This window comes from Canis aureus, chromosome 12 (assembly GCF_053574225.1).
Source record: "Canis aureus isolate CA01 chromosome 12, VMU_Caureus_v.1.0, whole genome shotgun sequence".
NCBI lineage: Eukaryota > Metazoa > Chordata > Mammalia > Carnivora > Canidae > Canis > Canis aureus.
The window spans coordinates 20,676,409-20,704,326 of record NC_135622.1 but is presented as its reverse complement, the minus strand read 5'-3'; the positions used below and the strand labels follow the sequence as shown (position 1 = coordinate 20,704,326).

The 27,918-nt window shown below is 40.0% G+C and overlaps 1 protein-coding gene, 1 long non-coding RNA gene and 1 pseudogene across 9 annotated transcripts in view; 1 reads left to right on the top strand and 2 right to left on the bottom strand.

Annotated features, from left to right (window-relative positions):
• Nucleotides 1-13,262, top strand: part of LOC144280725 (uncharacterized) — a 52,362-nt gene extending 39,100 nt beyond the window's left edge. The window contains exon 4 of the long non-coding RNA XR_013349146.1: nt 13,072-13,262. This is a non-coding gene — a long non-coding RNA (uncharacterized LOC144280725). The remainder of the gene's footprint in view (nt 1-13,071) is intronic.
• The window catches only part of CTNNA2 (catenin alpha 2), a 1,080,823-nt gene that overhangs the window by 548,717 nt on the left and 504,188 nt on the right, over nt 1-27,918 (bottom strand). The gene's annotated exons all lie outside the window — the stretch shown is intronic.
• On the bottom strand, nt 19,384-25,821 carry LOC144280729 (small ribosomal subunit protein eS6 pseudogene; annotated as a pseudogene). The gene is made up of 2 exons (XR_013349147.1): nt 25,119-25,821; nt 19,384-22,471 (listed from the first exon to the last, which is right to left on the bottom strand). The product of XR_013349147.1 is annotated as a small ribosomal subunit protein eS6 pseudogene (transcript).

Genomic DNA, 27,918 nt, shown 5'->3' with positions numbered 1-27,918 from the left:
TTACATCATTTAAAATGGGGGAAATACCATTCCTAATCAAGCTACTATCTTTTTAAATGCTTTGTGTCAAAAAAATAAAATAAAATAAATGCTTTGTGTCATGGTGATTTGGTACAGTGGATATATGTAATGAGATGGGATCTATTCTTTACCTCAAAACTAGTTTTCTTCAGAGGCCCAATATGATGGAGTGCTCTTTGCATAATACACTTACTTGATGAGCACAATTGTTTTTTGACTAAAATGTCATCTGCAAGCTTAGGCCATTAATCACATTATTAAAGAAATATATACCAAATAAATAAATATTTTAAAATCTGAATGAAATATCTTCTTCCTGACATTATTTTTTCCTTTCTTTTTTTTCCTGACATTATTTTCAAAGATCAGTAGAGCTAAGAATCCAAACCAGATTTGGAGGCAAAAGCTCAGGGTTCCTCCACTATAAGTCTGTAGGGTGACATTAAAATCATTAGGCTACCTGTAGAAAATATTAGAACTAGGGGATTTGGTAAATCATAGAGAAAGCTCATGATGAAATAATAGTCAGCTATTAAATATAATGTTTTAGAAGAAATTTTATAGACATTACAAATGCTTAATATATTGTTGTGAAAGCTATAAAACACCATATATGGTGTGACTCTAAATATGTGGGTGTGGGGATCCCTGGGTGGCGCAGCGGTTTAGCGCCTTCCTTCCTTCCTTTCTTTCTTTCAAGTAATCTCTGCATCCCCGAGGGACCTCGAACGCACAACCTGAAGATTAAGAGTTGCATGAATTTCTGGCTGACCCAGCTAGGCACCCCATACCCTTCAGAGCTTTCTGATCCAGGGACTCCTCCATGCTATTAAGCCATGTCACTTAGATCCCTCTTTTCCTCATGACTTCCCCAGCCCTCTTCCCCTTCTGAATAGCTTGTCCTCAGAGTGCCCAAACGGCTTGTGTGTGCTACTGCCACCTCGTGGTCATGTCTTTTTTCTTCGTTTAGCCCCCAAATCCCTTGGATCTCTTAAAAAACGTCACCTTAGGTATCCTATCCCCAGGAGATCCAGAGAAGATTGGCTGCAATACCATATCACCAACTCACATTTCTACAAATATTGTCAGTGTTTACAATGTCATTTTTACCTTTGTAGGAAGCTTCTGGTTTCTACTCATTGTTGCTTCACTTCAATTGATTCAAATATGAAAATCAGTCTTCTTTAATTTCTACACAAAAATATACTCATACAACACATTCATGAAACCAACTTAACTGGAACTATGATGCTGATTTGGAGGATATTTTACGATAATATCCAACTGAACATCAAACATTACTGTTCTTGCAAATATTTTCTGGATACCCCACCACACCACAGGTGGCCCTTAATCCTTCCTATTTCTCCACAGATTCCCTCTCTTCACTATGTCTTCTCTCTCTGACTGGCCCACAATAACATGGTGATCACAGGTAGTTTTAGTAGGAAGTGGTGGGGTCAGTATTGTGCCAGAGTATTAGAACGATAGGTAAGAGCTGAGTGGGTTACCGATAGCATCCATCAGCATGTGACTGGTTTTGCCAACTTTTGAAGAGGGAAATGGGGACACTTTTTATTTATTTACAGTAAGCATTCTGGCTCTTGAGAGAAATGTGACAGGAGAAAAGATACACACAATCTTAGAGCCAAGAATGCTTGTCCAAAAGATAGAACATATTAAAAAAAATAAGAAATACAAAACAGCAGGGTACCCAAGAAGGCACTTTTCAAAGCTTAAAGGCTGCCAAAATTGTGGGGAAGAGTGAGTGCGGAGAGCTCAAGTGTACAGGGACCTGGCACCTAGAAGAACTGGAGCAGAGCTTGGAATTCTTGGTGTGTGTGTGGGGGATGCTGTGGGGCAGGGTCATGGGAAGAGAAGGGAAAGGTAGCGTGAGATTTTAGAAGAGGAATGTGATCTGTGCAAAGTCACAAATGTGAGAAAGTCTGGGGAATTCTGAGAAGCCCAATTTGACTGGAAAAACAGTGGGAGGAATGAAAAGTAGGCCAAGAGAGGCAGATGGAGCTATATTAGGGCGAGATTAGGGTATCAGGCTCAGGTTTTGCACTATACTTTAAGCCAGAGTTTCTCTTTTGCAAAGCCCTCTGGGTCTCTATAGACTCCAGTTTAAGAAGTATTGCATGACTCTGTAAAGGGTCAAAATCTGCCAATATAGAAGATTCCCTAGCCAGGGCATTTGGAACTATTCCTTTTCTCCTAAGTCTTAGTCTTAGCTTCTCTCTCCCTCTCTCTCTCTGTCTCTCTCTCTGTCTCCATCTCTCTCTCTCTCTGTCTCTCTCTCTCTCTCTCACACACACACACACACACACACAAAATAAAACCTTGTAGAAGCCTCACTTCATGATTTTCACTGATAAGTGTTGCCTAAATCTGAGAACCCCTCTGCACTATAGTCCTAGATGACAGCTCATGAGACCAAGTGTGCAATCACTTCAACTACCCCTACAACCCCTACCATTGCTTCCCTCTACTACCAAGTAGTAATACGCAAGCCTGAGCAGCATTTGAGAGAAGTTTCATCCCTTCCTTCACTCCCAGTCTCCCCCTCTCCCAGATTAATTGCAAGCCCAGGACCCAGCTCAGAGTTATTGAATGGAAGGGCCTGTAATGACTTATCAGTTTGGGTTGGAGAAGTCTATTACCCTCCAACCATACATCAAGTGGCTTTCATCTCAGGCCCACACACTATGGCAGGGAGCCCACAGCAGGAGTAGAGCAGTAAATTCTCTCCAGGGTTAATAAAACTTTGTAGTGAGCAACAATGACAGATAAGGCCTCGATTGCAACATGTGAGATGACAATTTCTGAATGAGTAACCAAATCTATATTTCAAGGTAAAAACTTAGAGAAGCTTTCAAAGGAAGCCATTCGACAGAGCAGGATTCTACAACTGAATGCACAGAATTAGGGATGGTAGTTTACGGCAGAGCTTTATTTGCCATCTCTCTGTCCTTACTTGCTACAATGCTTCCACCTAATGTGTTTGATCTTACAGTTTTTTCAGAGAAGAGGGGGGACATATGTCCTTTTGGTGATTGACTACCAGCTGGATGACAGTAGTGAGAAAAATACAAAAGTGCTATAGAGAAAGGCTCAAGGTTGGGGAGGAAATGATGTGAAGCTCCTTGTAGTAGACTGAATAGTGGCCTCCAAAGCTATCAAATCCTAATTCCTGGAACCTGAAAACATTACATTATTTGGAGAAAGAGTCTTTGCAGATATGATTAAGTTAAGGATCTTGACATAGAGAGCTTATCCTGGCTTATCTGGTTGGGCCCTAAAAGCAATCACATGTATCCTTATGAGGAAGGTAGAGGGAGATCTGACACAGACAGTAGAGGAGAAGGCAATGTGACCATGGGGACAGATATTGGAGTGATATGGTCAAGGAGTGCCAGCAGCTACCAAAGCTGGAAAAGGCAAAGAACAGATTGCTCCCCAGAGCATTCAGAGAGAGTATACATAGGCCAACATCTAGATTTTGGCAAAGTGAAACCGATTTTAGACTTCTGGACTCTAGAACTGTAAAAGAATAAATTTCTGTTGTTTTTAAGGAATGAAGTTTGTGGTGATTTGTTACAGAAGCACAGGAAATGAATACATTTCAGGTACAATCCCCTTATATGGGATACTTTTGGAAGCTGTCTAGGGAGTATTTCTGCCTGGGTATCACACCACTGGTTATTGAGTAGACTTAATCGCAAAACTGTCTTCTTTGGGAGACTGGAATACCCATCTCAATTTCACTGGAAAGTCAGAGCAAATCAGAATCAGCATACGCATAGCTCCAAAGGGTTAAACTGGCCTAGACTATCAATCACTCCATGAATCTTGGCTTATTCTACTCACCACTAGTTAAGGGCACGAGGAATAAGGCTCATAGAATAATATGTGAAATGTCTGTGGTAATGCTTTGACAAGAACTGCCAGATTCCTGAACCCAGGAGAGGGTTCCAACTGGTCATTCACCATTTCCTATGGTCTCCTTTCCCCAACTCACACTCCCCAACTCCAAAGTTAAAAAAAAATAAAGTTAAAAAACGAATAGTCAAAAACCTCAGTATCAAATAAAAATGAATTGTAATTTGGCAGTAGCCTCCAATCATATACTTGTGCTTTCAGCATCAAAGACGATGTGGGCTATTTTAATAAACAGTAAGATGAAAAGCAGCAAGCCAACAAAGCGTGACAGGATTAGAAAAAAAGTCATAGCAATGTGCAAGGAGTTGCAATTATATTTCCAGTTAAAGAGAGATGGAGGAAGTTCAACTCCATTTTCAGAAATTTGCATGTTTCCCACAAAGAGCTTTGCTCTAGTTAATGGCCAAGATGATAAAGAGGAAAAGCACGACCTCCCAGTTACCTAGTGCCATTCCCTGCGGGGTCTCTAGGCACTTCAAAGCACTTAACGCACTCAACTCTGCTGCTTCTCTTCCAGAACATGGCCTCCAGGACTGTGCCTGCAAGCAGCATTGTGAGGCTCTCTTTGGTAATCCTCAGCCTCTGCCTTCAAAATCTTTCTCCCCCCTCTCTTTCACTCTTTCCATCAGGCCAGTGCATCTATGCCTTCTCTCCCTCCCCATATCCAAACAGCTGTATTAGCTGTCTATTGTTGCATAACAAATCACCCTGGAACTTAGAGGCTTGGATCAAAAACAAATATTTACTATCTCTCACAATTTCTGTGCATCAGAAACTGGAGAGCAGCTTAGCTGAATGCTTGTGGCTTGAGGTATCCTCATGAGGCTATAGTCATCTCAGGGCTTGAGTGGAACTGGAATGTTCACTTCCAAGTTGGTTCACTCACATGGTTGGCAGGTTTGTACTTGTTGTCAATAAGAGGCCTTAGGTTCTTGATGCATAGATGTCTCCATAGGTTTGCTTGAGTACCTCATGACAAGGCAGCTAGCTTTCCCCAGAGTGAATGATCCAAGAGGGTAAGGTGGAAGCTTCAATGGCTTTTATCTCTTAGCCTCAGAAGTCACACTTCATTTCTATTCTATCCTTTTAGTTACACAGATCAGCCCTGTTGGTGTGAGAGGAATGTTACACAAGAGTATGACTATCATAAGGCAAGAATTATTGGAGGCTATCCTGGACCGGCTAGAGTAGCTTTTCCCTTAAATCATAGTAGGGGTACTAGTCACTAAGTCCCTTCCAGAGAACAGGAATAAGTTTGGGCATAGCCATTTCCTCCTATCCTCATGGAATATAAGGGTTTAGACATTTTTCAAGTTATTTGAGAGATCTGGAAGTTATTTAGGGATGGAGTTTTATGAATGTAGACTTTATATGCAACTGCCCATTACTTAGGTAGGTAAAGAGAGCTATGATGTGTTGACAACATTTTTGTCTAGAATGATAACAAAGATGAGGATGACAGCTAATGCTCTATGAGCTCTATGGCATAAATCATTTTATTTAAATCTTACCCTATCATGCCCCATTAAGTATGGAAAGGTAAATTAATTTATTTACCCAAGGTAAACAGTTCAAGAATGGCAGAGACAATATCGGGACCTGGGTGGACAGACACTATGATCTTTACCACTATATTATCTACTCCCCAAAGAAAAGCAGTGAAGCTAAAGATCACCAACTGCCTTCTCTTACCCAATTGTCCCCAGATTTATAAAGATATGGGACTTATTTTTTCTCTCAAGACATTCATGGCAGATAACATTAACAAGGACTACAAATTTCCATGAGTCTATGAAAGACTGTGACAATTCCTTTCTCACTGTCTATCAACCCACTGATTTCTTACTCAAAAATATTTGGGGATATAGGTCAATAGGAGGGCTTTTATTTGGAACATGGACTGGCATTTATACTAATTTAAAGTTTTTAAGTACAAATCCTTTATAAAACTTTGCTTCTGTAACCATTATTTAACATACTAGTTTACTGAAATATAAGCATGGCAGATTGTTGGCAAAAATGGCCCTGGTAATTCTTCCCATCCTTTGCAATGCAACAAGAGGTGGAATTTACTTCTCTTCCCCTCAAATCTAGATATGGCCACATGACATTAGAAAATATGATATAAACAGAGGCTTGAAAAGTGCTTGCACATTGGGGCCTGCCTTCTCTTGAGTTAGGAATCTTGAGACACCCCCCCTTTGGAGTAGCTGAAGCTAGGCTGTTGCAGACCACATGGAGGAGAAATGAGGTGCCTCTGGCTGATAGCCTGCCAAACACTAGTCATATACAAAGGCCAACTTTAAGGATCCAGCTCCAGCTGAGCCACCATCTGATCAGAGCTTTTTGAGTGAGCCCAGGTAACATGAGTGAAAAAGATCTAGTTGAGCCCAAAGCAAACTGCCAATCAGCAATAAAAAGTGAGCTAATGCATGAGTGTTTTAACAAAAATTTTAACTAATACAATTATAAGGCTTAGAGATGGTTCTGCATTGCTTCTAAAAGTATAGTACATTGATCAGACCATTTCTAATAGACCCATTTGGGCCTTGTCAAAAAAGCAACTTCTTGAGATCCACCTCAGAGTCTAAATCAGAAATTGAGGTGATGGCCAGGAATCTATAATTTTGTTTTTTTCATCTTATAACTGAAAGTTTGCAACCTTTTGCCAAGCTTTCTGTTTCCTCCACCCACCAGCCCCTCGAAACCACTATTCTATGATTTCCCTTTTTTGAGGGGATTCTTCACATAAATGATACAATGCAATATTTGTCTTTCTCTGTCTGGCTTGTTTCACTAGCATAATGCTCTCCAAGTTCATCCATTGTGCCACAAATAACAATATTTCTGCTTTTCAAAAGCTGAATAATAGTTCAGTGCATGTATATGTATATATCATGTTTTATCTATTCTTCCATAGATGAACACTTAGGTTGCTTTCTATAGCTAGGTTATCATGAATAATGCTGCGATGAACATGGGAGTATAGATAGGTCTTCAAGATAATGATTGTGTTTCAGGAATCCATCATTTTAAACAAATCCCCAGATAACTATTATGCATATGAACACTGATAAGCCAATCTTTTTGTTTTATTGGACAGGTCAGAGCATATTCCAGCTTAGAGTGGGGAAAGTTCTGCTTGCAGCAAAAATGAATTTGGCATTAAGACGATTATAGTTTCACTGGGTTTCTTCCTCTCTCCCCTCCTCCCTCTTCTCTCTCCTGTTCCCTCCCTAATTCCACACATTTCATTATTGCTTTCTGTTTCCAATAATCATAGCATTTCTCTCTTTATTTAGTTTATATACTGGTTTGATAGCCCTCAGTCTTGGTCATATAGTCTAGACTACAAGATGATTCCTGGAGACCTTTCAGAAGAGATCCATATCAAATAACTAGAAGTGGGTAGAGTATGAATTCCCTTATTTTGAAAATGATGAAATGCTAAACAGTCTATTACCCTGGGATGGAAACAGCAGGTGTTACAAATACAAATTCAGTGTTGAAGCTCAAGAGAAACAAGAATAAAACAGGGTGGAATGAGTGTTCAGGTTTATCAATGCTGTAAAATACATATGGTCATGATATGTATCTAATTAATAGTTTGCAACCTTCTCTAAGGAATTTCAAAATTTCTAGAAGTGTAAGCATCCCGGCTTCTTATTCCTCTCATTACTTTAAGGCAAATACTGCCCATCAGGTACAGTCCTAACTGTAGACATACACATGATGAGTACACAAAGGTACATCCCATCAAAGTTCTTTACCTATCTGCAAGAGATTCCTAAATATTAGAGCCTTTTTTAAATTTTGCAGTCAATAATTTGCTTCCGAGTGTCTACAATATTTCAAAATCACTGAACAGTAGAGATAGGTAAACAGCCCCTACACTCAAAGCATTCACAATCTTACTAGGAAACAATGGCATTGAAAGTTGCAAGTCGATATGGAAAATGTTGAACTGAGGGCATGTGAAGTTGCTTAAAGAATGAGAGAGAGAGACAGAGAGACAGAGAGACAGAGAGAGACACGGAGGGGCACCTGGGTAGTTCAGTCAAACAACTGCCTTCCACTCAGTCATGATCCTGGGGCCCAGCCCCCATATCCAGCCCTGCCCTGGGGTCCCAGTGTCCCGGGAACAAGTGCCAGCATTAAGCCCCCTGAGGAGCCCTATGCCCCACTTCAAGTTCCCTGCTCAGGGAGGAGCCTGCTTCTCCTTCTTCCCCTGTACTCCCCCTGCTCAAGCTAGCTTGTGCTCTCCTCTGTTGAATAAACAAAATCTTAAAAAATAATTTTTTAATTAAAAAAAAAAAACAGGAGAAAAAGAAGGCAGAGGAGGAGAAGGAAATGGAGGGGAAGAGTGTTGTCTCTCAACTGTGCGTTGGGAGAATGGAGAAGGCTTCACAAGTATCACAATGCCTGGACTTTGTCTCAAGGAAAGATGTATAGGCATACGCCAAGCAAAGAAAGACACATAAAAGCATGAGAGAATGGCTCACTTGAGGAAGTATAAATATTTGAGTATGTCTTGGGCTCAAAATGCACACGAGGAAGGAAGCTGAGAAAAGCTGAATATGCAGGGATCAGTCCAAGAAGATTTTTCTGCATACCACTAACAAATTTGATCCATATTTTCTAGTAACAGGAAGACAAGGAAAAATTCGAAGTTTAGTTCTTCAAATTAAGGTATCAATTACTCAATTATGGCAAGGTCAGCTCAATAGAAATACCTTTTATCTTTGCAAAGACCAGCTAATTGCCACTTTGAGAAGCAAAACTCAAGGTAAAAAGGCAACACTCGCTGAACCATAATTTCTAAATAAAGTGGTGAATTTTATGTAAGTAAATTTTACATCAATTAAGAAAAAAAAATATAGTACTTTTTAGTAAGTACTCTAGAGAGAAGAGTGATGGGGCAGGAAACAGTGCCAGAAAGTTTCAAATGCAACTTTCCAAAATTTAAATTGAAGAAATGCAAAAATATTCCAGAAAGAACACTAGCTTTACTTACTTTTTAAAGAATGATTTAAAAACAAAAACATTGTAAAGTTGAAATTAACATTCATCATTTTCTTTCTGAAACCAAGCTGATGCTTATCTTGAAATCTTCAAAGCCACAGTGGTAAAGTCAGCATTTTCCAAAGTTTCTTTGTAAACCACAGAGCAGGGAAGCACAGGCAGGATGAGGTCCTCCCGTTCCACAGTCTTCTGACACAATCTGATAACATTAATTAGGCTTTCAATGCTTCTCTCTACATCCTTTCCCTCACTTCCAGTATTTTGTCCCTGTGCCAATCAAATTCTTGACTCTTCAAGTCTCCACTTTGAACACTAGTTCATTCACTCATTTATTCAGTCAGTACAACATTACTGTTTACAGCGTTGATGTCCGAGACATGGGGACATGATCTTCTGCCCTAACGCAACTCTCAATGTAATATGAGATACAAATGTAAATATTTACAGGACCCTGTGGTTAAGGTTAATGCCAGATGTATGCATACAGGGACAGAGCTGCACACAAAAAAGAAAGAAGTCATATTCATGGACTGGAGAGGGGACAGGGAAGAGAACACAGCAGAGAGAGACCAACTCTAACGCTGAAGTTTTGCATCTGTCCTCAAAGGGTGGGTTAAGAAGACTTGTTTTTGTGTGTTGTGTTCTGGGGAGTTGTTGGATAACATTCCTTCATTTTACTATTAAATGAATTCATTAGGTTTCCTAAGAATTACTTGCTCATTGTAGAATATTTAAAACAAACAAAAAACAGAAATGAAAGTCCAGAGATGGATGCTATTTTATTTCTATCTTAGGAGGAATTCTCTTTGAAAAGACTTTTTGTTGCTCCTTTTCTTTCAGTCTCTCTTTCCTTCATGTATATTCTTACATAACCAGGGATATAATGCATGCACAGGTTTGCCTCTTGTTTTTGTATTTACATCATTATCTTGAACAGTTGCTTATGTCATTAAATATTCTTTAATACATAATTCTAAATATTTAATGATTATATATTACTTCATCCTAGATTTACCATATCTTAGGCTTACCTGGGAAGTAGACTCTGGAGATGGAGGTTTGCAGGCTGGAGTTCTTCCAGAGAGAACTCTCAGCAGGTTGCTTTTAAGGGAATGAGGGCGGTAGGATGGGGCAGAGGGGGAGCTGCAGATGTGATGCAGCTGTAGCAAAGGCCTCAGCCCACCTCATCAGGAGTTCTCAGCTGGGATGGCCCTTCACAGTAGTCTCAGATGAGAGCAAAGGGGCCAAGCCACTGTATCTTTGCACAAAAACTGGTCATTAGATGTGACCTTGGGCAAGGCAGATTCCTTCAACCCAAAGCTCTCATAGCAGAGGGACTAAGCTGTGAATGGTCGGTGGCCAACACTCCTGCCGGCTGGAGGGATAGATGCCTTGACCCTGAAAGGAAGAAGAAGTGCCATGCCATGGTATCTATCACATAATAAAATCCATTTATCCATTATCCTATTTTGGGCCATTTAGGATGCGTTTTGAGGACGTGCAGGAAGAGAAGAGGGCAGAATATTCCAGATCAATGGGACTATGAGAACAAAGGCCTGAGGGCATGAAAAAGAAAGAAAGAAAACTGAGAAAGCAACATATCACTCCTTATAGCCAAGACAGAGGATTATAAGCAGACAGTGATAAGAAAAGATGAGTGGGAGAGGTAGGCAGTTGGGGAGCCAGCCATGGGGTTTGGAGTTAATCTTGTAAGAAATGGAAAACATTGAATGCTTTGCCCTGTTTGCACTGAGAAGTTCAATCAGGGCAGCTGTTTCAGCTCTGCGGTATAGCATTCTCTTCTAGTTCTGGGCTTGGAGACCTAGAGGTGGCAAAGTTGCTCCCAGATTCTCTGACATCTCAGCCATAATTTGCAGGGACCCCTCCAGTGTCTGCTTTCATCCAATTATGGTGAGAGTCCAGCCCAAGGCTCAGAGATCTTGACCTTGCAAGGAGCCTCCAGGTCTTGATCCTTCTCTCTCCCAGTGTCCAATAAGGTGGCCCCTAAAGAGGTATAACTGAGTTTAGTGAGGTTATGTTGGAGTCCTGCGCAGGGGAGTCCAGGGCAAGAGGTCAGAAGCCAGAAGCAAATATACAATGTGCTCCACCTGGAGGCAGAGAGGCACCACACCCTTTCCTTGGCATGGCTCTCTTCCTTGCTCATCCCTCCCCTACACAACCACATGGACCAGCGAAGACTGAGAAATCCTGGTGTAGACAGACAAAATACTACTATTCTGTTGAGTATTCAAATAGTTTAAGTTTTTCCCTCTAATTGATCAATTGATTGGCTGATTGACTTTGGAAAAAGATGAGCTGAGAATAAGTAGTAGAAATAAATCATGGCAGTTTTGTCCTAAATGCCTAGCAGTGTCGGAGAGATAGCAACACACAGTTCTGGTCACTGTGAATTAATAAAGATCTTGGCTTTAAGGCAAGAAATCCCCATTGTTTAAGTTTGTCAGGCCTTATTAAGCCAGTGGCTCTGTGCTGATTGCAGACAGGGTGGGGTGGGCAAGGGAGCAAGTGTGTTGCCATGGTGACAAGAAGAGAAGTAATTTGTGTGGGCAGAATGATTGTCTTGATTCTAGGAAGTTTAGAGGTAGGCTCACGCGCTGATGGGCAGAAATGGCTCTGAATCCCTTGGAATCATTAGGAATCAGTGATACGGACCCACCATCCTAAATGCTTGCTGGTATCCAAGCGACTAAAATATTCCTTGACACGCTGAGAGAATCCAGGAGACTCCCTGGCACTTGAAAAGAAGCAAAGTACAAATGGCTTAGTGAGAGGGGTTCAGATGCTATTGACTCAAATTCAGAGATCCAAAACCTTGCAAAAGCAAGGTTTAAATGTTCATTATTCCATGCAAAATAGATACTGGGCAACAGGTGCCAGACATTGTTCTAAGTCCAGGATGTTGTAAGCACCTCTCTTCATCTGTCGTGCCAGGTGAGGCAGGTTTGCTCACAAACTCTGCCCTGCATGAGGGATTTGCTGCAACATGTGACAGGGGAACCTGGCAAACTTACCAGACTACATGCCACAAAATACGGTACGTGCCGAAGAGTGATGAGCCTTGCTTGGGTGGCAATGTGCTGGGCTAACAGGACAGCATTTCTAACACAAGAGTCTGGCCTGTAATTTTGCACAAATGCAGTGTCATGATGTTTCTCGGCAGATTCTTTAAAAATAGTAGTGTAATACTTGAGAGGCATCTTGAAGAAAAAGAGTAAAAAACGGAAGATGAAAGAAAAGGTCTGTTGCATGAATTATGACAATTACAGTGCTGTTTAGCTATTAACTGAAGAATCTTTTGAGGTATTATGTAACGAGGGAAGGTAAAAAAAAAAAAAAAAAAAAAAACCTGCCTGAAATGCAATTCCCAGTTGACATACCTACCAGTTATCCCTTTATGGAGGAAAACAGCTTAAAATGAAGCATTAGAAGGAACCCCAGAACTGGACTTGGTGTAGTTATTGGCAGTGGGGCCTGGGGTGGGTCACTCTATCTCCGTGGGTATGGTTTCATTTCTGAAATGAAAGTGTTAGTAGGGGTATCTCTACTTCTAGTTCTAATAGTTTTAAGGTTCTATGGCACTTAACATCTTTTACTCAAAGAGCTCCCAAGGACCTAATTCCCTTACAAAGCAGCTGGATGGTCATTAGCATGTAGTTAAAAGGTAAGTTCACTTCAATGCTTGGAAGTAACACATCCTGCTGAATAGGCAGTCATACGGACTCTTTTGAAACAAAAATAATTTTTAATGTTTCTCTTTCCCACTTCACTTTTTGTAGCTGACTCCCAGAGAATAACTAGAAATACCAAAACATTATAGTAGCATTGTCCACTGGGACAGCACAAAGCTCTGAATCAGAAATGAGGAGTCTTCCCCTGTCATCACCTGCAACACAACCTTCAGCCAGCTATCAGAACTTGCTAGTTCTGTTTTTCTTTTCTGCAAATTGGGAATAATGAATATGGTCTAGGACTTTAAAGCTCTGAAAATAAAAAGTATTCTGATATTACATGTATTTTATATGGAGGCCCCTTAATCTTCTTCCTTCAAAATAACTTGTTTTACAGAATGACAAGGAAACCCAGCATTCTATTACAGCTCTCAGGAGAATCCACAGAGCAGATGTTAAATACGACAAGATTACTCTTGCAGATTCAAAAACAAACAAATTCGGAAACAAAAAGGAAACCAGACCATTACTTCTAGAGACCACTGACTATACGTACTCCATAATTTTTCTTTTTTATAAATGGATGAATAAATGGGAACGACTATGGATTGTTATTTTCCCCCAGCTAGTCTTTTTTCTTCTTCCACTTTTAGTATGAAAGGTAGTGGTGGTGTTTTATTTCCTTATAATCAGGAATGGTATCAGCTCTTATAGCAAGGTAATTCTCAGATCTCTCTTTTTTTTTTTTTTTTTTTCTGATTTGGGGACTTGAAGCATAAAAGCACCTCAGCCTCTCCAAAACACACAAAACAAATCCATTTGTTGAAATGTAATTTTCTTGAGAGTTGATGTCTAGTTCCTAGTGCTGGCCCTTTCCTCTGTCTGCTCATGGGGAAATGCTGATGAACACTGAAATCAAAAAGAGACAAAGGAAGGACAGGTCCCCAGCACATAGGTTACATCACTTGCCCCTTCAATATAGTGTCCCCTAATCCAGAAATTAGCAGGTAACCTGTGAATGTGTGCTCAAACTTAAAAGGAGGGATGGACTCACAGCACACAGAGGCCAAGTAGGAGTATTCTATATCATCATCAAAGCCTGGACCACCTGCAGATCCAAGGCCACCCTCAGGGATCTGCTCCCCAAAAGGTGAAAGACCTTCTCCCTTAATGAACATTTAGGCCCTAAATATGTGTTTTTTTCACTTAAAGGACCAAAAATATACACATTACATCTTAATAGTATATTTGAGAAAGTTAATTCAGGGCAAATTACATGACACTTTCATTCAAGAATGAGATGATATTTGTATCCTCTGCCCCCAGTTGGCAAAGAACCAATCGGGGCATTTTCAACTGTGAGAGTAGTGTAACTATTCACTTTTCCTTAACAGAAACTATTAACAAGCTTCTTTTTAACTTATAGATTTACTTTGTAAAATAAAAGTTTTAAAAAGTTTTAAGTGCAAAAAGCTTTTTGTAAATCCAACTTCTATAAACTAATTCAAACAGAATGGGACCTTACATTTATTCTTCTGCGAGAAATGAGAACTTTTGTTCTAAAATGAGTAAGCTCCACATCTTCTTGGAGTGGGGTTTTTTGAATTCATATTTTGTTGCAAGAATTCACTGCAGGGAATTGTTTCTGTTCTCACTGTTTGGAAGGACACCACATGTGGTGGTGGAAGGATACCCTGGAAAGGGTTATGCTGACAGCACTCTGATCCCTCCAAAAGTGCCAAGAGTGAGTTTGCTCCTTAAGCTAATACAGATACTGTAAGGAATGGTGAAACTTTAGCATCAATCTCGCTGGGAAATTGCACTTCATGTGTGGTAAAGAACCGTAGTAAAACATTTTCCTATTTATATGGGAAAGGGGCATACTATCTCTTGATCCTCCAATAGTACCTTGCATAGGATTTAAACACTTGGTTGATTTACTAGTGGTGGTAAAGCAAAGCAAAGCCGTAGGAATAAGGCATGAGGGAAATATATAAAGGAAAAAGAGAAGCATATATAGTTCACAGCAATTTCATCAGTGTATGGATGACCAATAGTTGAATATAAAATAGAGGTTGTTGAAGCTCCATTATTTTTTTTTTCCGTTTCCTTATGATATTTACCTAATGTCCACTATGTGCAATTCTCTAGGGAATTTTCAAACCATGTAGCCCCTGCAGAGATTGCCAGGGGCAATACCTAATACCTGATCTCTCCTTGCTATCCTTTGCTGGGAACAAGGTTACCCAGAGTAAAAATTATTCTCCAACCTTCCTTATAACTAGAATACCTATGCACTCAGAAGGCTCCAATTTGGGGTACCTTCTGCTTCTCTGAAAGTCATCAGCTATGTTGGACTACATATGGGAACACTCATATGGTCTCAAACCTCTATAGAGGCTGTTCTGTTTCAAAGTCCCAAACACAATGCTGATGCCAGGCAAGAAATGCTGGGAAGACCAGAGGATTGGCCTTATACATGGCCGGGTCTATAGCAAACTGGAGAGTACATCCCCAACCTAAAGCTGCTCTTCGGCCTCTGTTACTGCAACTGCAACTGCAACTCAGATCCTATGATGACAAGCCTTCCAGTTTACAGTCACCAGAAATCTGGATTTTCATGTGAAATTGCTCAAATCTTAAGTTTTAGCAACTTTACAAGTTCAAAAATAGTTTTAAAGTGTTGTGGGCCCAATAAAACATAATTGCAGTTAAGATTTGGCCCACTAGCCAGAAGCTCATAACTAGTCATAAGCATGAGAGAGAAGTCGAGGCTGTTGGTTGAAAGTCTAGAATGCATGTGCACCAGTTAAGTAAAAGGCTCCTTAAAAGTTTAGAGCTTAAGACCCAATCACTTAGGGGAAAATCTGGGAGGTTGAGCCCTCAGAACAAACCAAGCCTCAATTTGGTTGCATCAACTGAGCAAAATCACACAATGTAACAGTGAATGGGCATTTTTAATTTTCTTTATATCTATGGTTTTCAGTCACATGGGATGCAAAAACACCATTTGTCAGTGTATGGTCCACTTAATTAAATAGATCTCTACAGAGCTACTTTCTATTTTTATTTTTTAATTAAAAAAAAAAGCTTTTTTAAAGATTTTATTTATTTATTCATGAGAGACACAGAGAGAGAGAGAGGCAGAGACATAGGCAGAGAGAGAAGCAGGCTCCATGCAGAGAGCTGGATGCAGGACTCGATCCTGGGACTCCAGGATTACGCCCTGGGCCAAAGGCAGACACTCAACTGCTGAGCAGCCCAGGCATCCCTAAAAATATTTTATTTATTTATTTGAGGGAAAGAGAGCATGAGGGGAGGGGCAAAGGGAGAGGAAGAAGCAAGTTCCCCACTGAGCATGGAGCCTGATGTGGGGCTCAATCCCAGGGCCCTGGGATTATGACCTGAGCTAAAGGCAGATGCTTAACTGACTAATCCACCCAAGTGCTCCTCTGCAGTGCTACTTTTCACAATGAATATTTGTAAACAACAATTTATGTCCATTAATATTCATAATAATTTAAAATATATTTCTTAAGATTTAGGATGTGTATATAAAGATATATGCATTCATACCTACATACATATTGTCTGAGGAGAGGCAGTTAATTTTGTTGAAGAAATGAATGTAGGAAAACATACTGAGGTTGGGGTAAATGTGCCATGCCAACACCACTGTGCCAACAGAAGACTGCTTAGGACTCTACTAGTCAATATGTGCCAGTGGCCCAGGAATCGGGAAGCTGCTAAGTCGTGTGGAACTGTAGGCAGCAAAAAATGAGTTTGTTACAGAGAATCCTAGACCTGCTTCAGAATCAGAATTGCATTTTAACAAGATGGATAGGTGATTCCTTTGCACTGACTACAATTCAGAGAATTGCATTACAAAGAAAGCCATGGGTAGTGCTGGGAGACCCACAACCCGAGTCCTAGAGTGCACTCAATTTGGAGGAAGAACAACTGACCTTGAGTCCTATTTCTATCAACTAAGAGAATTTCTTGACTTCTCAGTTTTCTTCATCTATAAAGTGGGAGTAACAACGTGTCTCACAGGATGCAGATTTTTTTCAAAAGACTTTATTTATTTATTCATGAGAGACACAGAGAGAAAGAGGGCAGAGACACAGGCAGAGGGAGAAGCAGGCTCAATGCAGGAGTCCTATGTGGGACTTGATCCTGGGTCTCGATCTCTGAGCCAATGGCGGCGCTAAACCACTGAGCCACCTGGGCTGCCCCAGTATGCAGATATTTACTCAGTAAAGTTTAAAGGACTGTTGAACTGTAAGTTGTCTTAGTATCACCCACCTGCATTTTCATTTTGCATGTATACACATCTTGGGGTCACTTTTTATATATATTACTTTTGGAGGAAATCACCTTGAAAATGCCTAAGTGTTCGTGAGAACTAAGAGCAGAATACCACTAGTCTAAATCTGAAAAGCCAGAATAAGTGTGGGTAAGTGATAAATAATCTGCTTTGGAGGATAAAAATAGGCTATAAAGAAAAGTTCTAACTTCAGCCAAGTTCACGGTAATGACCTGAATGAGGTACACGGGAATGCAAACAGTATTTTTTTTTTTAAAATACCATCTTAGAAAAGCATAATCCTAAAATATTAATTCCTCACCCTACACTAAAGACACAGGGAACAAATGAAGCAGAAAAAAAAAAAAAACAAAAAAAAACAGAAACAATGATAAAAAGAGAAAAATAGATGGAAGCCAATTTCAACCCACTGTTATTTAGTTCAATTTGAGTGCACATGCTCAGAAATAACAGAGGGCCTCTGTCCCATCTGGAACTTCTGGACACACTCACACTGTCTCTTTGAGTACAGATTATAAGAAATGAGGCCTCTCTATTTTATGCAAACTGTTTCTACCCATTTCAAATCCTCTCCACCTGAAGATGCAGGTCAACAAAGAGTTGTTATGATCATTCACAGTTATACTGCTTAAATTATTAAATGTGGCTGGATTTAAGAAAATTAAAGAAATACCTATATCTATACAGATATACATTATATGTATTATATATTATATATTATCTCTATATTATTATATATTATAATATAATATTTATTATATATTAATATATATTATCTCTGTATATAATATATATTAATATTATATATTATCTCTATATATAGAGAGAGACTTACATATATATAAGACATATATATATATATATATATATATATATATATATACACACACACTTAAGTTTTACTGTATTTGAAGTAGGGATAGCCTCACTGACACATCCTTTATAATAAATTAATTTTATAGAAGTTTTTCAAATGCATGTATTGCAATCTGCAGCTTCAATTGGCAAGTGATCTCAAGTCTTCTACCAAACAGATGTATCTACTGCAGGGAGGTCATATTGTACATGGTAGGGTGTTCTGTTTCATACAGGAATTCAATATGGCTTGAATTAATACCTATATGGCACCAAAGATGTATCATACCTATATGAGACACACATCTGTGTGTGGACTGGAGGACACATGGGCAAATATACATGGTGGTTTTTATTACCTGGTCTATTTACTCTTGTTTCATGACAAGTTTTGGACAAATTGTCTCATTTATCTCAATCTTAGTTTCTTCATCTGAAATGTTAGTATTTGAGATGATATTTAAAGTCCTGAAGAAGTCAAACATTAATGATCCTATGCAATTAAAGGTCACACGCACATTTGATGTATCTTTATTCCTCTCAAAATCAATGAGATATGTAAACTACTTAAAATACCTACTTCTCAGGGTGCCTGGGTGGCTCCAGTTGGCTAAGTGTCTGCCTTTGCCCATGTCCTGGGATAGAGCCCCACATCAGGCTCCCTACTCAGTGGGGAGTCTGCTTCCCAAACCATTGGCACACTTTCATAAACACTTTCTCTCAGATAAATAAAATATTTTTTAAAAAACCTACTTATCTTAGAATTAATTGAACACAGGTCTGTTGAGGGAAAAAATGCACTACAACAAATGAAATTTTCAATAGACAAAAAAATGCTGAGAATATTTTTCTATCTCTTGGTTAGGGAAAATTGGAGACACTGAGATGCTTCTGTGGAACCTGTTTTTCTGCACATTACTCTTCCAGAGGAGCCAGAACTCCACTGGAAACCCAGTCATTCTTCAGTTTCTTCAGATTCTTCAGGAGATCTTCAGAAAGAGACACTGGCATGGACTGAGTGGCAGCCTCTCAGTTCCCTGGCTTCCTTTCTACTTACTCCTCTGCTCTATTAAGCTAGCCCTCAGATTTTGTTGTTGCTCAAATTGATTTTTGGATCTATTTTGTTATGCCCTGCAATTTTGCTAATATCCAAAAATGTAAATTTATAGACAAATGTGCAGGTGTAGTGTTTGCAGTGAAAGTTAATTGCTTGCTTTTCTAGAGGATAAACAGCAAGCTTTCACATTTAAAATATGAATGATCTACTGAACAGAATAGGATTTACCTAAATCCCTGTTGCCATGATTTGCTCGAATCTATGTGTGTTTACAAACCATAGAAAACATGTCCCAACCACCCCCCGCCCCACTCAAGATTACATAATACAACAGAATTCAGAAAACAGAAGTGGATTCAACATTATACTGAGAAAATAATATATACTGAGAAAATAATTACTAATGAGCCAGATTTTCCATAAGGAGTTTTTATCAGGTTTTCTACTCAATAGGGGTTTGGGTCCACAGCCTATACTCAGAGCTGCTGTGATCTGTGAACCTGTCCAGCGTCCCCCTCCAGGGGACTCTGTTTATCCTTGTCCAGGTTGTAGGCTTCTCTATACTAATTTCTCACATACCCACAACTATAAAACTAGTGCCTAAGAGCTCAGCAGATGGCATATCTGGGCATGGCAGCAAGGAACACAATGCAAAGGACATGTGGTGGGCTGACTTTGTAAACATGCTGCAAGAGAAAAATGATTAGCCACATATGTCTCTGATTTACTGGTCAGCGGGACAGGAGGCACACCGAGTCTGTTGGCTCTCTAAGGCAAAGAGAGCCATCCCTGCCTAGATGAGGGAAGGGAACACAGGGCAATCCTGTTCATACTCTGACTTAATGTAACTTCACCTGTCATGAATATTTTATGACTTGAGGATTTAGGAATGCAGCATAGAGACTGATCAGCAGATTGTAAAAACTTTATTCAGGCTCCCTCCATCCCCACCTGCCCCTTTGTGGTGATACTCAGCTCACCACTATAGTAACTCAAATGGGCAGCATCGACTTATAAAGAAAAAATATTATTTTACTTATAATCCCTACTTTATTTTGTTGTTTGCACAGGACAGCAAGGAGAGCACAACAGGGGAAGAATCTCTCCTTATAACAGGCGACCGAGGAGCCTCGTGGAACATGTCAGGTTGAGGCATCAGGCTAAAACCCAGGCAAGTGAAACCCAGGCAAGTTGTGGTCTTTGGTGGAAAGGGGTGATTTATGAAGACAGCATGTTTTTTTCTGCCAAAATCCCTAATGGACACATAGCAGGCTTGTATAGAGAACAGAAAAGGGGAAAAAATTCAAAAAGAGCAACTTCATTAAACTCTGGAACACCCTAAGGACAGGACCATTACACAGACAATGGTACAGCCCTTATGGAGCTAAGACTACAACAGTGGGAGCCAGAAAGCCTCCCATGATGTTAAAGAAAAGACACTCCAGAACCTGCTGCCTGGGAAACAGCACGGTCTGGTACAAGGGGTCCAGATGTGAACATGTGTGCCTGGGGCCCCCGACTTTTAGAAACAGCTGTGAGTTTGGAATGTCCAACGGGACGAGAGGTCTAAATTTGTGAGTTAGGAACAAACTCTATAGGTAAAAATTGTTTAAAAAGTTACATTGATTCTATCAAAATTTGTGACAATTTGTTATCGTTTGAGCACTGTCAGGAATTTTATGCTAAGCATTTTATATGCAAAGCACTTTCTTTAAAACTCATAAATCCCCGTGAAGTGTGCCCTTTTGCCCTCATCTTTCAGATGCAGACTGATGTTAAGTGACTTTGTCAGGGCAGAAGAGCCGGGGTTCATCCCGGCACCATCTGACCTCAAGTCCAAACTCTTTGCTATTCTTGATTGCTCCCCTTATGAATGAACCATAAACTGGCCCAAAATGATATCATTTAAAAGAAAAACCACAAAATTATTTACCAACTTTAGTCCTATGTTTTCCATTCTTTTTTAAATTTTCAATTATATTGCCATTTAAATTTCTATTATCATTTCCTAAATTACAGATTAGATCTTGCTTCTCCCTGTTGGAATGTCTCCCCATAACCTTTAGATGATAGCCCTAATGGCATGATTCTAGATCATCTTTTAACTTGATCTCAAGCTACCTTCCCATCTATAGGTGTCCCTGATTCCTACCACAGCTGACAGCTTGCCAACCTTGCAATCACACCTGCCCTTTCATAAACTGCTCTGTGCTTTCTTGTTTTCATTCCTTAGACTCCAATTTAGGCATCACTTCCCCTACAAGAGTTCTCTCTGAACTCACAGGCAGAACTAATGACTCCTTCCTCCCTATCAGTACTGCAACATTACTTTAGATTTTGTTTCTAACATTTTCTTTCTACTATCAATTTGCATATTTGTTTCTTCCACAAGAGAGCAAGTTACTCTGGGTCAGTGACTCTGTCTTCTTAATCCCAATTTCTCAGCATATGGTATCATATACTTGGTGCACAAGAGGCACTCAATCAATTGGTTGAACTGAGTTTTCTAGCTTTGGTTGTAACCGAGTCTGCCCCAGAATTATGTTAGCCTAATTCATTTATATCAATTAAGTTAATGTATCTTCTTTTCCATCGTCATTGCCCCTTCCTTCCCACTGTCCCAAGATGTACTTTCCCTCACCAGCAAACCTTCCACTTGCTTTTTTGTGTGTGTGTGTGTCTGATCTTATTTATTTTGTCACTCTTAGAAAATCTCATTTTTGACTGGACTCAGACTTAGAGGTAGAAGCTCTCAGGGAAGACAGCCTCCATCTCTTGGCAATCTGTTCCTGGCGTTTTTCTTTGGCCTCCTTCATTCTCTTGGTCAAAAGTTTAGCAAAATCTGCAGCCTCTTCCTTATTTTCCTTAGTACGCTGTTTCCTCAAAGCAATACGCCGACGTTTGTGTTGGAGGACACGTGGAGTAACAAGACGCTGAATCTTGGGTGCTTTGGTTCTAGGTTTCTTACCTTCTTTGTTTAGGGGCTTTCTAACAACATACTGGCAGACATCGTCTTCTTTTGACAGATTAAAAAGCTTTCGGATTCTGCTGGCTCTTTTGGGCCCCGGGCGACGAGGCACAGTAGTAACAATGAGTCCAGGAATATGCTTCTTCCCTTTTTTCACAATAACCAAATGGAGAACACTGAGATTGGCATCCACAATGCAACCCCGAACAGATTTGCACTTCCTCTCTCCAGTCCTCCTGGGTCAGTAGCAGGAATGCCCCTTACTCAGCAGCAGGCGGACGTGGACATGGGTCAAGACACCCTGCTTCATGGGGAAGCCTTGTTTGTCATTGCCACCACTGATTCGCACCACATAACCCTTCCATTCCTCGCCCAGAGCATCGGCAGCAACTTCTGTGGCCATATGCTTCTCATAAAACGTATGCAGTTTGCGCTCATCACCCACTTCAATGAGTTTCTGGCAGCCAGTAGCTGGGAAAGAGATGTTCAGCTTCATCCTGAAGCGGCCTACCACCTCGGAGGTGCCACGAAAAAGAGCCTTCCACTTGCTTTTAAGGTCACCACATAAAATACAGGTCTCCCAGTTAAATCTGAGATTCAGATAAAAAGCAAATATTTTAGCATTTATCAAATACTGCATGGTGCCTAATTATACTGAGAATTATAGTTTATATGAAATTCAAAACTTAATGGGGTACATGTTTTTTCTAAATCTGACCTCCCTATTTTCTTTACAAACCTCCTTAAACCATCTTTTGCCATAAGTGGCTCATGGTAGGCCTTCTTCAGTCATAAAATAGAGACTTGTTCACAATGGAATATATTTGCTTCACAGGGGTGGTATAAAATACAACCATGAAGGCCCTCCAAATGCTCAGTGGCTCACTTAAATTGGCAGCATAAGATGAATTAAGGAAAATGTCTCTGAAACAAACTGATAGGATTGCATGACTGCTCATGCTCTCACTTAAGGCTGTCCTTTACCCTTCGGATTTGACCTTGAGTATGATCTTCTAGTTGTGCTCATGTATCCTTTCAACCATCTTTCAGGCTCTCACTATTGATAAAATTGCCAGGTTCTGGAAGGGTCCAGAATTCCTCTACCTGAATGTTTCCTCTGTGGGTGGCAAATCTGCTTAACACGAACTTCTCAGGATAAATGGATAGGTCTGTGGTTTTCTTTCAAGAAGTCTCATCTGCATTTTTCTTTCATTCAGGAAGGCCATGGGGCAGACACTGAGCCAGTGGCTGCTCCCAATCTGCACATGCCAAGGAACACTCAGTGAAGGAAGGCTTGCTGATTGCCAAGAGTCAGCAAACTGAGTGTTTCAGGGACTGCCTTCTCTCTTAATACCTAAAGAGTCACACGTGATGAATTTCTCATTCCCAAAGACTATAAATTCACTTGTCAGAAAGGTTTTGTCTATAGCAGTGATCTCCTACATAAATTTCTGCAATAATGGAAATGTTCTATTTCGTGCTGTCCAATATAGTAACCACTAGACACACATGGCTATGGAATACATGTTGATATGTAGCTAGTGTGACTGCAGAACAAAATTTTTTTTTTATTTAAACATTTTTATTTATTTATGACAGTCACAGAGAGAGAGAGAGGCAGGGACATAGGCAGAGGGAGAAGCAGGCTCCATGCACCAAGAGCCCGACGTGGGATTCGATCCCGGGTCTCCAGGATCGCGCCCTGGGCCAAAGGCAGGCGCCAAACCGCTGCGCCACCCAGGGATCCCTATAAATTTTTTTTTTTAAGATTTTATTTATTTATTCATTAGAGACAGAGAGAGAGAGAGAGAGAGAGAGAGAGAGAGAGAGGCAGAGACACCAGCAGAAGGACAAGCAGGCTGGACGTGGGACTCGATCCCGGGTCTCCAGAATCAAGCCCTGGGCTAAGGCGGCGCTAAACCGCTGAGCCACCGGGGCTACCCTGCAGAACAAATTTTTTAATTTGATTTAATTTAGATTTATTTTTTAAAGATTTTATTTATGTATTTATTTGAGAGAGAGAGAGTGAGAGAGAGTATATGCACACACACGTGAGTGGGGAGAGGAGCAGAGGGAGAGTGACAAGAGATCATGACCTGAGCTAAAATCAAGAGTCAGCTGCTCAACCAAGTGAGCCACACAGGTGCTTCTGATTTAATTTTAAATTTTAAATGTAGCCTTAATTAATTTAAGGCTACTGTGTTGGGTAGTGTAGGCTTACAGCACCTCTCCCCAGGGCCTCCATTCCCTTTAAAATCTGGACCCCGTGGTTCGCCTTTCTCATAACCTTATTTTTATTAAGGTTGACTATTATTATTATTATTGATTATTATTATTGTCCTGACTAATGAGCTATCATTTCCTGATTATAATTTTTTTGTGTAAATGATCTTTACAATAATCTTTCAAGGTAGTTGTCTTTATCCCCATTTTATAGATGGGAAATAGAGATAGAGAAGTACATTATGCTAAGTGAAAGCAGCTAAACACAAAAGGCCACATAGCAAATGATTCCATATATATGATAGGTCCAGAAAAGGCAAAGGCATAGAGACTAATCTACAGAAAGTAGATTTCTGTAGATTAGTGATTATCAGAGGTTGAGGGAAGGGAAGGGAAAAAGAGTGACTATGAGTAGTTATCGAGCTCCTTTTAGGGGATGAAATGTTATAAAATTAGACAGTGGTTATGGCTGCACAACTCTGAATACACTAAAAAACACTGATCTGTACACTTTCGAAAGGTGAATTTTATAGTATGTGACTTCTATCTCAAAAATATTAAAAATGTAGTCATATTTAAAATACACAACATTAAAGGGCACCTGAGTGGCTCAGTTGATTGAGTAGCTGCCTCTTGATTTCAGCTCAGGTCATGTTCTCAGGGTCATGAGATTGAGCCCAGTATAGGGCTCTATGCTCAGTGCAGAGGTGGCTTGAGATTCTTTCTCCCTCTGCCTCTACCCTAACCCCCCACCTCTCTCTCTCTCTCTCTCTCTTTTACTCTCTCTCTCGCAACTAAAAAAATCTATAAAAAATACACACAACATTAAAATATGGCTTCATTAAGTATATAAATTGACTTAAATATAAAAGATTAAAAATTGAAACAAAACCAGAGGTGAAGTGGCTTGTATGCATCACATAGCTGGGAGTGACATGAGGTCTATAATCTTAGTAAATGTTTAAGCATACAATATATAGGTACAATGTATTACAACAGATCTCTAGAACTTACCTTACTTAACTGAAACCTTATGCCCATTGATAAATGACTGCCCATTTCCTGTTGCCTACCAGCCCCTGAAAAACCACCATTCCACTCTGTAAATCAATGAATCCGACTATTTTGGATTCTTCATATAAAGGAAATCATGTAGTATTTCTCTTTCTGTGACTGGCTTATTTCACTTAGTATAATGTCCTCAAGGTTCATCCATATTGTCATGATATTGCAAAATATCCTTTTTAAAGGCTGAATAGTACTCCACTGTTTGGAATATATATTACATATATTAATAAAATGGTATTCATAACAGTAACACCATTGGTCAAAAGACTGGAAATTACACAAAGTCTCTGACAGAAAAATGTTCATTTTGTAAAAAGTGCAGCTGCTATGGAACTGCTTCACTAATAAAACTATGAGAGCATCTTCTTTGGGGCTTTTGGAAGAAAGATTCTAGATCTTAGTTTCTGAGGTGTGGATGCCTGGGGCATGGATGGGTCTGAACAGTCTCTTGTCCTCTGTTAGAGTAATTCTTATAACATTGTAGCAGTTCTTGTATTCTTGCTTTGTAGGATTTTTTCTCAACACAGGGCAAAAAGCACTAAGCTTCTAATGTGGAGAACTGGACATAGGCAGGAAGAGCGAGCTCTTCAGGGGGGTACTTATCCTTGATCTTCTCTCCAGTAGTACTATGTAGTAGGTTTCATCTTGTTAAGAACCTAGAGTGTCCTTGTGATTTCTTTTTCCTGTGGGTGAAGACATAGATATCTTGAGAGTCTGAGTGACTTGATTAAGACGTTTTGGGACATTTAACTCTTTCTTAGCAAGGGACCAGAAAATTTTCGAGAAACAAGCGATAGAGTCAAGGCCAACCCAAACATCAGAAAGGAGGCAGGGGAGGCATGGCACAGTTTCTCAGCAACTTTCCTAGTTGCTCCCAAATGTTCCATTTGTTATCACTGTCATTATACCTGTGGATGAGGGAAGGCCGTCTTTGGAAACCACCCTCCTCTGTAAAACTCTTCTGCAAACAAGAAAGGAGAGGAAGGGACAGATTCCATCTGCTGCCTGGGGAAGCAGCAGAACACCGGTCTTTGTGCAACTGTCCTTAATGATATTTGCAATGGTTTAATCTCTCTCTTTAAAGCAAACATCATCTGTCTGCTGCTCTGAGTGATCTACTCCCACTTTTCGAGATGCAGGCTCATTTAACAACTGGCAATCAAACGCGCTCCGGCAGCCACAATGGAAACTGTCGAGGTTCATTACACTGAAAAAATATGCCATCTTTATTTCCATTCTATTGTTTCCTCAAAGATTAACAATACACATTTTTTTTTCCAATGGCCCATTTTCATGAAATTTCACTAGGATATATTTCTAAGCCCCTGATCCAGATGGTGCAACTCAGAGTGAAATCTGTAGTGTGCCTCTTTGTCGCTATTCTAGAGCATGGCAGTACTATTCTGGACAAATTTAAAAAAAAAATGATATCACAGATTCAGAGGATGAAAACAATTTGAGATTAAAGAGTTTATGATGTGAGAATCAGGAAAAGTGCTCTTGATTGAGACAATGATTACTGATGAACTGACAGTAACTTGCAGGTTTGCTCAATTGTTTAATTGGGTGTGGTGGGTTTCTTGCAAAATCCTGATGGGCACTTAATTTACATTTGTAAAAGAAAGCATAAATAGAGTTACCCTTTTAGGTATTTGGAGGAAGTTTAAGAAGAATAGGAGAAAACAATAAAACAGTCAAATGCTATTGCAACTAAAACAATAGTTGAAATAAGAGATTAAAGGATTGTGATAGTTTTAAAACGTGGCTTTTTTCCTAAAGGAAAATAAAATTTTTTTCCCATTGATGGGGTCCCCTTGGGTACTCTTATAACAGCTCTGACCGATTGATACAGCAGAAAGGACTCTGCTCGATGTGGAAGGCTAAGTCATAAAAGGCCAAGCAGCTTCTGCCTGGTTCCCTTGGAGGGCCTGCTCCAGTGGAAGCCACCACATATTACCAAGTCTGAGTACCCTAACACCTGTAGGTACCCTGGATACACCATGTAGGTGCTCTGGGGGACAGTCTGGCTGAACTCTCAGCTGACAGATGGATAAACTACCAACCATAGGCAAGAGTCATCTTGAGTTTCAAGCCTTCAGTGACAATAGTGTCAGGTGGCATCTGCCTGCAACCTCAGGAGAAATCCCAAAATGAGAAATGCCCAGTTGAGCCCTTTCCAAACCCTTTACCTTCAGAACTGTGAGTCAAATAAAATGTCTGTAGTTCTAGACCACTGGTTTTGAGGGTAATTCATTAAGCAGAAATAGAAACCAGAATAAGTATTAAATCTGTCCAGAACCAGGACGAGTTTTCTTCTAAATGTTTGTACAATGAGTTCCCTTAGGAAGCTTAGGAAAAAAAATATATATATTTACAAGTGTAAAAGAACTCAAAGGATGCGTAGTAGAATGCTCAAGCCAGCACCAGGAGCTTACCAACCATTGTCTGTAACTGGCATAAAATCCAAATGTACTACAGGTTCAAAGTTAGCCAAGATGCAGCGGTCAGCCAAAACTTCCAAAAGTCTAGATTAAATGATAACTACAACTGAGTGACAGAGATACACAATTTGTTTCACTACACTTTAGCTGTCTTCCTTCTGACTGCTGATTCAGTCTGAGAAGGATGTACCCCTCCCACCGCAGCCCTACTACAAGGTGCTTTTCCAATAGATTGTGGTGTAATTAGCATCTACACCCCCTCCCCTAATACCAGAGATCCTCCATTAGATGCTAGATCAAGCTAT